Source organism: Calidris pugnax, unplaced genomic scaffold, assembly GCF_001431845.1.
Source record: "Calidris pugnax isolate Ruff unplaced genomic scaffold, ASM143184v1 scaffold208, whole genome shotgun sequence".
In the NCBI taxonomy this organism is placed as follows: domain Eukaryota; kingdom Metazoa; phylum Chordata; class Aves; order Charadriiformes; family Scolopacidae; genus Calidris; species Calidris pugnax.
In genome coordinates, this window is record NW_015090967.1 from 2,209,238 (window position 1) to 2,223,481 (window position 14,244).

The 14,244-nt window shown below is 37.4% G+C and overlaps 1 protein-coding gene and 1 long non-coding RNA gene across 5 annotated transcripts in view; one reads left to right on the forward strand and one right to left on the reverse strand.

Moving 5' to 3' along the window:
• Window positions 1-11,066, forward strand: part of LOC106894110 — a 31,853-nt gene extending 20,787 nt beyond the window's left edge. The window contains exons 2-3 of one of the 2 annotated variants that reach the window (XR_001413217.1): window positions 8,351-8,453; window positions 8,554-11,066. This is a non-coding gene — a long non-coding RNA (uncharacterized LOC106894110). The remainder of the gene's footprint in view (window positions 1-8,350; window positions 8,454-8,553) is intronic. The other variant, XR_001413216.1, reaches the window with a different exon arrangement.
• SLC24A2 (solute carrier family 24 (sodium/potassium/calcium exchanger), member 2) overlaps window positions 1-14,244 on the reverse strand; it is a 120,246-nt gene that overhangs the window by 77,509 nt on the left and 28,493 nt on the right. The gene's annotated exons all lie outside the window — the stretch shown is intronic.

A 14,244-nucleotide genomic window follows, 5' to 3' on the forward strand; every position in this document is an offset into this window, starting at 1 on the left:
CTTTCATGTCTCGTTTCTAGCTGAAAGCTCGTTCAGGTTGGGAATAAACAAGAGCTGGTCCTGTCTGCTGGATTAATAGTGCCATCTGTGAAACAAAGACTGCAGAACTGACCTGGGTGACGGCAGATTTTGGTGTACTAACAGGATCTACTGCAGCATTGCCAATGCCAAGCAATCTCCTGCGCACAGGCAGAGAAAAGCAAAGTACAGATTTGCATAGGGTACAGACCGGTTGTTTCACCAACGACCTTGGAAAAACTGCTGTCTGGGCTCCTATCTGTCCTGTGGAAGAGGTAAACATACTCACTTCTGACAGAAATAAGTTTATTAACACAACTCTACAAGCCTTATTTACAATTGTGTTAATACAGAAAAGGCCCACCCTTTGGTTTAGACCATAGAGAATAACAAGTTATCTTCGAAGAAAACAAGTGAAGAGATACTAAACTGAAAAAGACAAAAATGCTGCCAAAACACAAAAAGTACAGATTTTATTGTGACCATGGAGGAAGTGTTCTACCCACAGAAGCAGGGGTGCTTTTTTCTTATCTGTTCTCTTATTAAATAAGCACACACGCTGACAACCTGAAAGTTCTGTCTTAGAAAGCCCTGCTTTTCTGCCCAAGAAGCAGCCACGGACCCGGCGGCAGATTGAACTCTAACCATTGATTTTGTATGGGGAAGATGCTGAATTTATCTCAGTTCTTGGAAACATGGGACAGAAGTCTTCCAGAGAAATGGAGACCTGTTGGCTAAATCTTTCCAACTGTGACTTAGAAGCATAGAATTGCCTAGGTTGGAAGGGACCTTTCAGACCATCTAGTCCAATCACTTGACATGGAATATTAATCGTGAGATCTAAGACTACATCTTTTTGTAAGAAAATCACAGTGATTGTGAAACATTTGTGGAGAAAGTTAACTATGCCTTCTTGGACCATGAAAGAAAACCCTACAAAGGGATTTTCACATGCCTCTGATGAAAGTACTGTGGAGAAAGACACCGCACCTCTTATACTTGTTGTGGTTCTGTTTTACCTCAAAACGGGAAAATACCTAAAGACAAATAAAAAGGAACAACAAAGAACTATAAGTAGTAATGTCCCAAATAAAAAACACCAAATCACTTGCATCACAAGTTCTGCAAAAAGAAGTTGTGTCACACATAGAGTTGTGAAAGTCTGATGTGGTGATTTTGATTCCTCTTACATCAAATTTATTTAGAAAGACAAATTTCTTCAGTGTTATCACTACACTATGAATTTCCTATAATAATACCCTGCTTGCAATTGAATTGAAACAGAGTGATTTAAAGCCCTTGCAGCAAATCTTTCATTATCAATTTTCATGTAATTCCTCCTACTGGGAATGAAGCACTATTTTGTTTAATTATTTCAGGCATATTATCTCTCACAATGTGAACTCCTAAACAGAAAGAAGAATTAGAATAATCTCTGCACTTTGTTTTCTCTCATTTAGGACCTCAGAGTTCATTGTAATGTGTGTGCCTGACATTTTTAGAAATTAAATTTTTCTTAATTAATTTGCTCCCTTCTTTCATTAGTTGAAGAGAAATCTGTCTCTGTGATCTAAATCTACCAGTTGGTTTTTGCTGATGATAAAAAGCATTTCATCTGCTAGGTCATTTATCTCCTCCAAATTTGTCTAAATTACCACTTACGCAAACTAATGCCTAATGTATAATAACTACAAATTCTTCTGATTTCAGGAGGAAAATAAATTATGAAGATGAATCTCAGTTTCATTTATAAAGTGGTATTTTTGCTGCTTTATTGCTGTAAAGACAACCTTGTAAACATAGATTGACATAAGCCACTTACTATGATCAAACAAGTTAAAGCAAGCAAGTTGCATTTCTGCATTAAAGGCTGAGAGCGATGGTGTGGTCACATGCAAGAGGTAGTTTAGCATACAGTGAGAAGCAAACCTTCTTCTTATAAATTTCATCCTATATTTTTGTATTTATCTTCCCCGGGGTATCAGCAAAAATTTTCAATAATGACTGCACCAAGTTCAACGGTTCCTTTAAAAAGTCATTGGTAGAAGGTATTGGCTTCTTGATAGCTGCTGTTTCTTACACTCTTCTGAGTGAAACTTCAGCTTTAAGTAGTAGGAGATGAACAATGAAAATGAACAAAATGAACAAATGAAAAAATGAACAAAAATGAATGAAAAAGAACTAAAATGAACTTTTCCTATGCTTTTTTGAAGTCCTAGAAAGATAATTACAATTTTAGGATGTTAAACAAAAATAATACCATACACTTAATGAACAAGGACTCAGAATCTCATGCAGAAAAGGTCTGATTCAGGATTCTTAGCCTGGTTCCAGCCTGGTCTGCAGACTGAAATTCTCAGAAGAAGAATTTGATTGTGAGGTTGTTTTATTCTAAACACTTTCCGATTCAGTCTTGCCTTTTTTCTCTCTCTTTTTTTATTTTTTTTTCCTTTTCATAAGGTCTATACCACTAACAAAATGTTTCCTCTTGCATTTTTATTTAAAACTGCCAATTTTTCTCTAGCGTCTGTCAATGACCTCAGGGCTAAAAGTTACATATGACCTTTGCCGTGGTCAGACAGATCTGACAGAACTTTTAATACCAGAGTGGAAAACGCTATGCAGAGCTAATCTCACTTCTTCACAAGAGATCTACAGAACTATTCAAAAAACCGCTGATAGCATGCATTCATCTGCTGCAGATTAAATAGGCTTAGTTTTGAGTAAGTGTCATGGAGAGATGCAATTATGACTCCTATCTGTTCGCTCCCAGTGTACACATTTATGCTACTTGAGCCAGAAAAGCTCACAGCAATAGCTGGTCATTATCTCCTCCCTGAACTACATCACTGAATGCAAGAAACATCCGGAGGAAAAGCCTACAGAAATATCCAAATGACAGACAGTTGTCAGTGTTTAAAAAAAAAAAATGCAGCCCACCAACTAGGGAGACCTGGACACTGAGGAATCATCGGGCTGTGCATAGTTTTCTTAAGTAACTCTTCATTATACCTTTTCAAGTAACTCCACAGAAGTTCTCAGGGCTATAGCTATAGTAGCTCATATGCAGTCATATGGCAAAACTCCCATCAGCATCAGTTTTGGACCACAGATTCCACTTTATATGCAGACTTAACATCAGCTTAATGGTGAAGGAGACTTGGTCTAATATGAGAAGATCAACATCACAAGGCAAAACAAAAAGCAAGGCTAGAAAACCTTGTGGTACCTGAAGGGATGGGCACCTGGCAGTTCAGGAGGCAGAGGCAGTGTCACTTAATCCCTGGGAAAGCCATGGCAATCTAGGGGAGACTTATCTTCGAGTAGATTCATGCCTGCTTGTGAGGGGCTGTTTTTCTGAATTCAAATGCAGCTGAGCAGACTTTGTAGCCTGACACTCCTACAGGCAAAGTAACTCCTGTGCCGTGCCTGCTGTAGCTGGGAACTCCTCTTTATCGTCAATGTTACCCAAACCCACAGTTTTTAACTAAATACGGTTTCAACTAACATCTACCATGTAACAATCCATTTGCTTTTTGGTTAGCTATAGCATGAACATAAATGAGGCAAAAATCCTTTGGAAGGGACTGAATGGAGCAGAACATGATTGTTTTATAGAGTAATCATTTCTCCTTGGGAATTTCTTGCACTTCCCTGTCTTCTGCAGTCTTTTTGCAAGCACAGGATAGAGATCGTGCAGATCCTTAAAGATCACTGGCACTGAATCAGGCAACTCACCAAGGTGCCCATGCAAGTAAGAGTTTTTGGGAGTGAGCTCATAATTTCTAAGAGCAAATACAGTAGGATTTTATAAGCTCAAAAAGGCTTGTGAGAGTAATAATCCATAAAGCCTATTAAGCTATTAAGGTAACCAAATAAAGCATCTGCATTTTGATCTGTCTCCAATCTAAATGCTCAGCATGAATCTTTCTTAGTGATATAAAGAAGGCAGAAGAAATCATTCTCCCAAAGACAATTTTCTATGTTTCAGCTTCTGTTAGAAAAGAATCCAGAAACTTCTTCCACTTTTACAACATCTTATATCAGTATAACGCTTTCAATATTTGAAAATGTCTTCTCTTTTAAAAATGATTTTTCATTCCTTAAGACAAAAGATAAAATACACTGGTTCCTCTAGCCTATTTATACTTTTACATGTTCGCACTGTTTTACCTGCTGTAAAATCCATCAGCCACACTAATCCCATGGCATCTCTGCTCCACTTACTACTTGTTACTACTGCTCCACACTATTGGCTGGATGTTCCCCACAGCATTTGCTTCTTTTTCAATTTTTTCACTTACATTCAGAATCAGCTTAAAGACAAATTTCTGTGCTGATCATAACGGGCAAGTTCATGACCTAACAAAACTAAATTAAATGGAACTTTTTAGCTAATGTTCTTTGGAGGTTGCCATTTTGCACCCTAACTATTTTGTTTTTAACTTATTTTTAACAAGTGGTAAGGTCCTTAGACTTTATAGTCCTCTGGTACATCAAGTAGGGCCAAAAAACATGGCTATAGTGCTTACAATACATTTCTTAAAATTTTGTATTGAGTGTCATGTGCTAACATCACAAACAATAATCTTAGCTTTTTGGCACAAGCCAATAGGTGGACATTTGCTACCTTCAGCAGCAGTGTATTTAATTTATGCTGTAAAACAAGCTTTCATCATTAAAAATTAAAATGGTTTACAGTCTTGGTTTTGTAATTGTGAAATTGTATTCTCAAACGTGAGATTTCATATACATATCTTAAAATAATCATAATCAAATGACACGAAATACGGTAATGCATTCATCACATTCTGCAACAGCATTCACCAATTCATCCAATATCAGTTGTCAAAATGTTTGGTATTCATCATCTCCAAAACTTTACTATTTCAGAGTCACAGAAAAGCCATTCTTATGTCTGTCTAGCAAATGTGGTTAAATTGAAATCATTCAATAAGATAATGTACTGTTTCTCACTTAATTGAGAAGTCCCCATTTTGGCAAACTATTTCTTTACATTTTCTTTATTTTAAACTATTCTTCCTTTTACAACCCTGGAAAAGTTTTACTTCCAAGACTATGTACAATTATAATTCAAAAATAAAGACTAGAAAGGCTTCACAGATAAGCCAACCAAATAACATGGATTATGATAGGAAATAAAAAGATGAATCAGTTTCCATGGTAAAATATAACTACTGTCATGGGCACTGCGGCAATTAACAGAACCTGAAATAAAGACATCTTCTGCCTGAGTTCTACAATAGGCTAGAGTTCATCTTCTTAAGTAATTCTGATTGTATTATTTTTCCCGTTTATTTTTTTCATGCCAGGTGATATTTACTTACCACACACCATGACAAATGAAGATATGTGCGAGAAAGTCTTGGATCAAAAGAAAAAAAGGTGGTTCAGAAAGTCTATCTGGAGGATGAATTGAGAGGACACAGAAATATTCCATTCATCGTGTTTATAATTTTAATTCTTACCAAATAATGCTCACTATCTGAATGACTGAGAACTATTCAGAGGAAGTGGGCATGGTGAGCCTGGGTATCTAGAGAATATATTATAAGCACTTGTGAAGGGTACAATTAGATGATTCTTACATTTTTCCTCTACTTATTCAGATACAGATACTCCAGGTTTAGCCTCAATGACACAAAATTAATATAAATATTTTTACAGTGTAAGTTAAAATAAAGTACCCTTATCCCAACACCAAGCCTTTGCCTTGTTCAGTCAGATGGCTTGCAGGAGGAAAGATTATAACATTCAGTCATTTCATTTATTCAAAGCCCCATGTAAATAACTGTAGTGATTGTGTATTTATTTTGCGAAGTATCTTTCAAAAAGTGGACTTAAACCACTAGGCCTGCTCCTGAAGCATTAAAAACAAAATTCTACTGATTTTAATGCCTGAAGTTCTCTCTGTCCATCAAAGAAAATAACTTTATTTACCACTGAAATATCTGTGGCTGAAAGGCAGCTACAGCTCGCTGTAAAATTACACAAAAATTTGAAACGTGGAGAGGCCAAGAAGCTGCTTGGGAAAAGTAGGTGATAGGGGCTATGTGGTCTATATTAAATATTTATTGATCAGCATTGATTATGATAGCATAATATTTTTCTTCACTGTTGTAGTGCATTGCCATATGACTACTGTGTTGCACCTGAATTTAGCACATCTGTCAAGTGGCTCGTGAAGTACTCTACATATATTTTGCAGTATTCCTCATCCAGAATCTTTTCCTGGGTAACATGTCACAGCAGCTCCTCCTGCCAATGTTTTATTATTAAAAGACTTTTTATATAAATCCCAGAAAGACTATGCCAAATCTCAACAGAGGCCCAAGCCTTTGGCACTGTGATTAGAGAGGCTTCTCCCCTTGCTGTGTACTGCTTCTCATAGCATCCCTGGTACAGCTACACACAACCAAAGGCAGGAGGCCCATCATTCCTGGGGACTCCTCATTGTTGTCTCCTGTCCTACAACTTAATACGATGAATGCTTGTACAAATAAGCAGATTAGACTAACGTATCAGAAATTTTGATTGGGCACTTGCGCTGCACTTGACTATAAAACACTGAAGTGAGATCAAGAGCAGTCCCCCATGGATCACTCAGAATTTTTAAGCAAACACTGACCTGCTCCTTCTCCCACACAGATAATAAGCACTGAAGGGGAATAGTGGGGAAAACTGCAAGCTCTCCCTACAGTTCCTTGAAGGATCCACAGAAACACTGAAGAAATTTCATTTCCATCTGTATCTGGAATTTGCCATGTCTGACAAATTAGATAAATAAATTCTAAGTAATTTTGCATAAATATCTTTTCTTCAAAGGGAATAAAATTAGCAGTGGACATAAGTTGCATTTAAATATAAGATCATTAGACTATCCAAATCACTCTTACCAGAGGTGCTTTGCAATCAGCTTACATTAGCTGTGCTGTCCCCAATGCAAATGGCAAGGATAAGCAGGATCTGGCAGTTGATCAGACAAATTTGTGACATCTCATTCCTCCCTGTGAGCTGCTGGGACACAGCTGGGACATAACTTTCCCTGACAGGAGAGAGGGAACAAGACCTTGCTTGCATTTCTTTTATAAGAACAAGCACTTCATTTGTCCCTGGACGCTTCCTGCTTCAACTAATGTAGTTTTCTGTGTACTCCAGCATTTTTCTCTTAAAAGCCTCAGAACTCTTTCACGTACTTTTTTAAGAGGAAAAGCTATTCCCACACTAACTATGAGAATATCCATTTCTTACAGCCTTATGGATCTAGATTTCCTTTGTGCTGAAAGATAAGGGAGCCTAATCCTAGCTCCATAATATGAAAGGTCTCTTCCTCTCAATACGTTCACATTTTTCTTTAAACAACATTAATACCCATGTTTACTTGGATGTCAGAAAATTGGGCACCAGAGGAACTCCATTCCCCTCAGTAAAGCAACTCCAGATCTCCCATGTGATTTTTACAGAATTTGGTTCTGTCCACTATATCTTATTAAGATTTTCTTTAAAGAGGGGTTATTTACCTGCCAATCTATGTATTTTGTTCCGAGCAAAGGCTAAGTCCTGGATTTATCACCTAGGGGAGCACTCCCACGAAGCCCTAAGGAGGCCGCAAGGAGTAGAGCAAGCAGTACTTCATACCAGTGCTTTATAGGATACAAATAGCTCTAGAGCATCTGACACAATCTTTGAAAGTGTTAGCATTTGCTCTGTTTTGGAGTGGTAAGTTACGCACTATGTAGAAGAGCTGGAAAGAAATGTGAGTTGAACAAAGAAGGTGCCAACTTCTTGAGCTAGGTTTAGGTCCAGTTTGCCTGTTTCCAGGCAGAAAATGGAATTACATTCTTTATATTGCTGCTGAATTCTTGTTTTAAATGGTAGTACAGACCCACACGGCACCAACTAGTGCTGCTGAATCCTATACATCCTATCACTTCTTAACTTCAATGACCAAAGGCAGAGGCAGAGCTTCTCCTACAAGGCTGAGGGAAGGAAATAGTCCTATCAGCTACTGAAAGCTCCAATGTTTCAGTTTGGAAATAGCTAAACAGACACCTAGGTAGAATTTGTATATGATTTTATTTAATTATTTAAAATACAAGAGGAAAAATATTATTGATGCAATGATAAGCATTAGTATGTGTAGCAATGTTCATATTCCTGTAAGGCAGGAGCTCATCTAAACTCATCTTTATTTGCCAATAAATGGCAGGTTTAAAAATGTTTTCAAGCCATTGGTTCTCATTCTACAAGGATAATGGTGACCTAAAGTAGGAGGATCTCAGCTTTATTGAGACATTTATTATTTATCAAGACAGGTAAGACCTGGATGACCTTGGCAGTCCTTGCAGAGGTGGAGAAGGAAAGAGTACAGAGATGCTTACAAGTACTTCTCGTGATATATCCAGCAAAAGATGGTAAAATGTTACGATTGAGGTAATACTGCTAATGTGAGCTGAAGCTATGAACAAATCCACTTTCTGTCTGTAACTGGCACACTCTTTTTCCCCTCTGCAGGCTCAGCAACCATGCAGAACGCTTGCACTTCTCCAGATGCTGAAAACTGCTGGGTCTATTCTGAAATGAAAATCTGATTAAGTGTATCTTTGATCTGACTAAAATGTGTGCTTGAGAACCTTTGTGAAGTAGGTCCTCAGTGAATACTGTGGCTTTCTGATTAGCCACAGAAAATATGAAAAGAGCAAGAGCAACCTGCCAAGTCATAAATTTATCTTTTCCATGATTAACTCCCTTCTAGAGAGGGCTGCACCATCACTGTACATTTAGGATTAGTATTCTTGGTACGTCCTTTGATGTACTGTATTGCTGTTTGTTTACCCCTATGCAAAATTAAGGTAACAATACAGACTTTTTGGGAAGTGATTTGCCAGTACATACATGGAAAATTCAATGAATGAGCTAAATATTTGGCTCAATCATCCAGCAGCCCTTCGCTCCTACACTTTCTTATTCTGTCCCTGGCCAGAACACTGTTATTTGGATAATGGCAAAACCTATCAAGAAATGAGCAAGCCCTTTCAGTGAAAATTAACGGATGAACTTCTTTTCTCTGGAATCAACAGTATAATATCTACTCATTGCAACAGGGATGCACCCCTAGAGTTGATATTGTTCTCTGCCCTTCTGAGAATCCTGCAGAAGAGCAGGATCCTGTCCTTTGGGTGCACACTTGGTGGTCCAACTACAAGAAGGAGTTCTCACATTCAACAGCCGGAGAGGCCAATGTAGCATTTTGAAGTTTTGTGAATGTCAGACTTAGCAGAAGTTACATATCAATTCCTTTAGAGGTCTTGGTCTTTGTTGCTTACACAGGGAAATGAAGCCACAGTATATATCCCAGTTTAACTCAGCTTCTGCAGTTTTCACTGGGCTGATCACTGAAACTGTGGACATCACCAGAGTTCAAAAAATGTACTGCTTTAAGGTACCTCTAGTCACAACAACAATTACATTAACAACATAAGAAGTTCTTGTATGGACCTATCTTTTCACAGACGTTGCAGGCATTATGAGATATGAGAGGGCTGTTGACTTTGCATCAACCTTGGCACAGATAGCTTAAATTTTCTTAGTTGTTGTACACAAGGCCAGATGGTTGAAATAGCAGGTTCTAAGTTCAAGATCTGTTCTGTTCTTGCTTTAGTTAAAAGTTTCTCCTAGATCTGATGTTGCTGTACCAGCAGTTTCTATGTTTGCAGTTCAATGACTAAAATGCATGTGCACTGTCATAGCTGTTTCTTGCTCTGCAGAAAATGTGTATACTTACAGGTGCATACATAGTTCACCTTCCAATTGTTTGAGTGGTTCTTGGCTTTATTTACTGAGTTCAAGTCAAGGAGGCTGAAAATGTGGTGTAAGGAAAAATGAAGCCTTAATGTACACACTCCATGAATTTTCTTTGTTCTATCAAACCTACAGAGAAAGACTTGTTCAAAAGGGTCATTTTCTTGTCATTTTCATATAGCCTTCCCATCCGTTGTAGTTCTCCTTCACTCCAGTACCACTCAGTGGAAAGTCTTCCATGGTATCAACTGCAATGGAATTGAGGGGGTTTTATTTTTTGTTCTGATTTGTTTTGTTTGAGTACATATTTTCCTCATTCTCTAGAATAGTGTAAGGCAGGCTGTTTTCCAGCTTTTGTCACCTGTCTTTTATCATCTGTGATTTGCTGGACTTCATGAAGAATGTTGAGGCTTAAATACTGCATTTGGCAATATAAGTCATTTGACTGAAGAGGTCTTTGTATTAACAAGGCACTGGAAATCAGTCCACATCCTTCTCTGCATGTGTCATAATATGGCTCTTACTGTGCAGATAAGGCAGCCAGGCTGACAACACTGGCTGCAGTCTGTTCTTGTTTGACGAAAACAGTGCAGATGTTCCCCATCGGACATAAAAAGGTCAAAGAAAGCAACTGAATGTTGCCTTAAAAGAGGCATAGAGGCATACTCAGGCATTAGTATTTTTCACCTGAATTGTTTTGTGACTTAATGAAAAAGGGAGCAAATGAGTTAACAGATGAGTTCAGCTTTTGTTGTTGTTGTTGTTGTTTTTTCTATTTGTAAAGCTTTCAAAGCATTTCATAGGACCTGATTTACAGTCTTACAAAAAGTACATGTTGGCTGAGAAATACACATATTACCAGCAACAACCTATAAGAAGAGAATGGAAAAAACGCTACCATTCTGTGCAAGCCTTCTGCCTGTAGATACTTACTGGGGCAGAAAGCTGCAAATGAAGGTATATTGTCCCTGTCTCATTTCCTAAGCATTTTAACTCCTTTCAATACTGATGAAGCCAAACTGATGGCTAATAAAATCTGTGTACTCAGTATTCTTGTTTTATTAAAACATTGTTAAAATTTAACAAAATGATAATGGAATTATTTAGCATGATTTCTAATAAGGTTTTGGTCCATGGATGAACTTCATTGCTTTCACCAGCTTTCTCTTAAAACCATGATGTCCATTTGCTTTCAGAAGTCACCTACCATAACCAAACAGTGAAAAAAGGAGCTAAATTACATTGCTAAGCAAGTAATAGCTTGCATATTTTGGGAAGTCTCAACAATTACATCCATATACAGAAAGGTGTTTTATAAAAACATTCCACTACTTCCATTATGTGGAAATAGTAAAAATCTAGAGAATCACAGTTCAGTAAGGAATAACATAACTGTTTCGTAGTTTCTTCTATCAGCAGGGAGGTTATCAGTTCAAAATGATGGAAAAGGCAAAAGGTAATATTCTGTCACAGGAAGATGATGAACCATGCATATATTTTCACTATGGAAAAGCTAAAATTTGTCAAAAAAAAAGAAAAGTATTTCTAGTAGAGATTGGCAGACCTTCAAAAACACACTGACAAAGGCTCAACTGCAAGATGGTGAACAGCTCTAATCACATGCCAAGAGGAAATATGGTTTCTGACCAGGGCAGGTGCTGGGAAGGACACACAGGTGAACAAGGGACAATAAACCTCAGAGCTTGATTCCTCTATATAGAAAAAATGGCAGAATGGGGACACAAAGGCATTTTAAAAATTTATCAGAGAAACAAGAAACAGAAGAAAAGGATATAAACTGGCTACAGATACAATTAGTCTAGAAAAGAGAAGGTTTCCACATGCATTTCTATCTGCCCTTTTCTTATACGCTGCTTTGATAAGTGTTTATGAAGGGTAGCATAACATAATTGCCTCTGATTGCAAGCAACAGGACACGGAAGTCCATCCCAATGCCTCGTTGTCAGGTTTCACAATAAGTACTTGCTTCATATCCTGAAGAAAATCTAGGAGGAGATTTTAATTTTACTAGAATTTTTCAGAAGAGCATTTAATGTATTTGGTGATTATGGGCAAGTAACCAAATTCTCCTTCATTATAAAATGGAAACTGCTGGTATTCACAGTAGTAAATTCAACACACACACATACAGCCCCAGTCCTGAAAATACTCCACTTCAGAATGAAGCAGAATTTGGTTTTTATTTATTTATGCATTTTATTTTAATTAGAAAAGCCTCCTCTTTTTTTCTGAATTGCCTTCTAGCCAACATGATTCACTGGTGATCCATCACTACAACAGGTGTTGATAGACTTCTGGAGAGTCATGGTAGGGTGGGATCTCATAGTTTCTGTTCCCCAGTTAAAAAGTGGACACGGGGAAGAGAAGATTGACAAACTGGGGTAAATGGTTTCCCAGGAAGGAAAGCTGGGCAGACAGGATACTTTGGAAAATTTATAACCATCTACTAAAATAAAACTGAACTACAGAATGTGAGCAAATTTTTGCACACAGTGATGTATATGTGTCACTTTGAGAAATCTCCTAATTTTCAGGATGGAAGAGCAAGAAGGTTCATATAATTGCTTTATATGTGTACACTAAATGAAAATTTTGAAACAAACACCTCTGCTCAGAAGCAGGTTTTGACAATACTCAGAACTACTACAAGTGAAGTAGAACTGCATGTGAAGTGACAATCAGAGCTAATTCAAACTTATATGCTATTTTATGGCTATATAAAGTTCTTGTTCATTCTATTAGTACCTAGATGAGATATTCTGTGCTTAAGCCATGGAAGATAGCACATAACCTCAAGGACTCAGCAGGGAACTATATTTATATCACTGCCTTTTAAATCCTCCCATCCTAGCAATTGTAAAAGGCCATCTTTACTCTGCTATAATAGCATTTAAAATTAAAGGCAGTATATATATGGCTATATACAATAGCATTACTTGCCTTGGAAGTCACGCAGTTGACTAAGTCTAGTATAGAAACATAGTAGTATATTTAATTTATCAGAACCAATGTCCATTAAAATACTTAGCCATATTAATAAAATATTTAAAAATCACATGAAAATTTAAAAGAGAAATCTGATTTACTTAAATATAGTACTGAATTATTGTGTTCACATAATAAACCCACTTAGCGCACTTCATGAAAAAATCCCACATGGAGGCACTCAGGAACTCCAAATAGGTATTACTCTAATGCTCCCTTTTAAAGCCAGGCTATTTAATTTGGAGTTTATAAAGGAATTTAGTTCCTGTGTAGTACTTAATAAGAATGCAGCTATTAATTTGGATGCAAAATGACCACAGTGATATCATATAAAATAACGACCTTCAAATGACAAAAAAAAAAAAAAATTAAACATTTTACTAAAACAAGGGGAGAGGACACTGCCTTGAATACCCATATTTGCACATAAGAATGTTTAGGTAATCCTTTTAAGAGCTGGGAGTCTGACGCAGCATCTCCTTACTCCTCACTTGGCCTAACACATAGGCACGTGCACGCGCACACCGCTGTCCATGGTTTTGAAAAGAGACAGAAAATCGGAAAAAAAACCCCAACCAACCAACCAACCAACCAACCAACCAACCGTAAAACCCCATTTAGTTCTCATGAGTAGATTTTATTTAATGTTGTGAAATACCCTTCAAAACCAGTAATTCTAAAGTATGCAAGGACCTCTTTATGCTTAACTAGACATAAGGTGCTTAGATTTAAGACACAGTGACACTGAGAAAATGTATCTTAAAATAATACTAAAAGATAGAGCTGTCAGCGTTTCTCTAACTCCCCCTTCATTAAAAAAACTCACCACCACCCCCCAAACTGGATTTCCTATTTCAAATTGAGCACTCAATGCACCATTCTGAGTCATAGCACTGGGGTCTGGCAAGCATCAAGCTGTGGAAACCAGATGACATTTTAAACTTCAAACACAGCTCGGGTTCCTTAAGGAGTCTGGGTAGCTAAACACACCTTAAACCCATTGTACCTTGGCATTTTGCCTTGTGTAGCAGATATCTTAAACTCCTCCACAGCCATTTATGCAGTCTAAGCCCTTCTATGATGCTTATGATTTAACTTGTAGTCAGGCCAGGAAACTGACGTAGAAACCTTCCTATCTCCCAGAATTCTCATTCAAATGCCCCTCAAACTTCTGATAAGGCAGAAGTTTAAACCTTTAGAAGTGACATCTATGAAAGTTCAAGCAGATGTAGCTTTGGGTAGAACTACACATGTGATATTAAATTGCAGAAGAGAATATTCCTTCTTCCATTGGCCAGATGTTCTTCTCTCCTATTTTTCCCAACCCACTTCTCCAGAGTCTGTTCTCTTAGGTCTTATCTCTCAAACAAAAAACAAACAACAAAAAAAATATAGGGT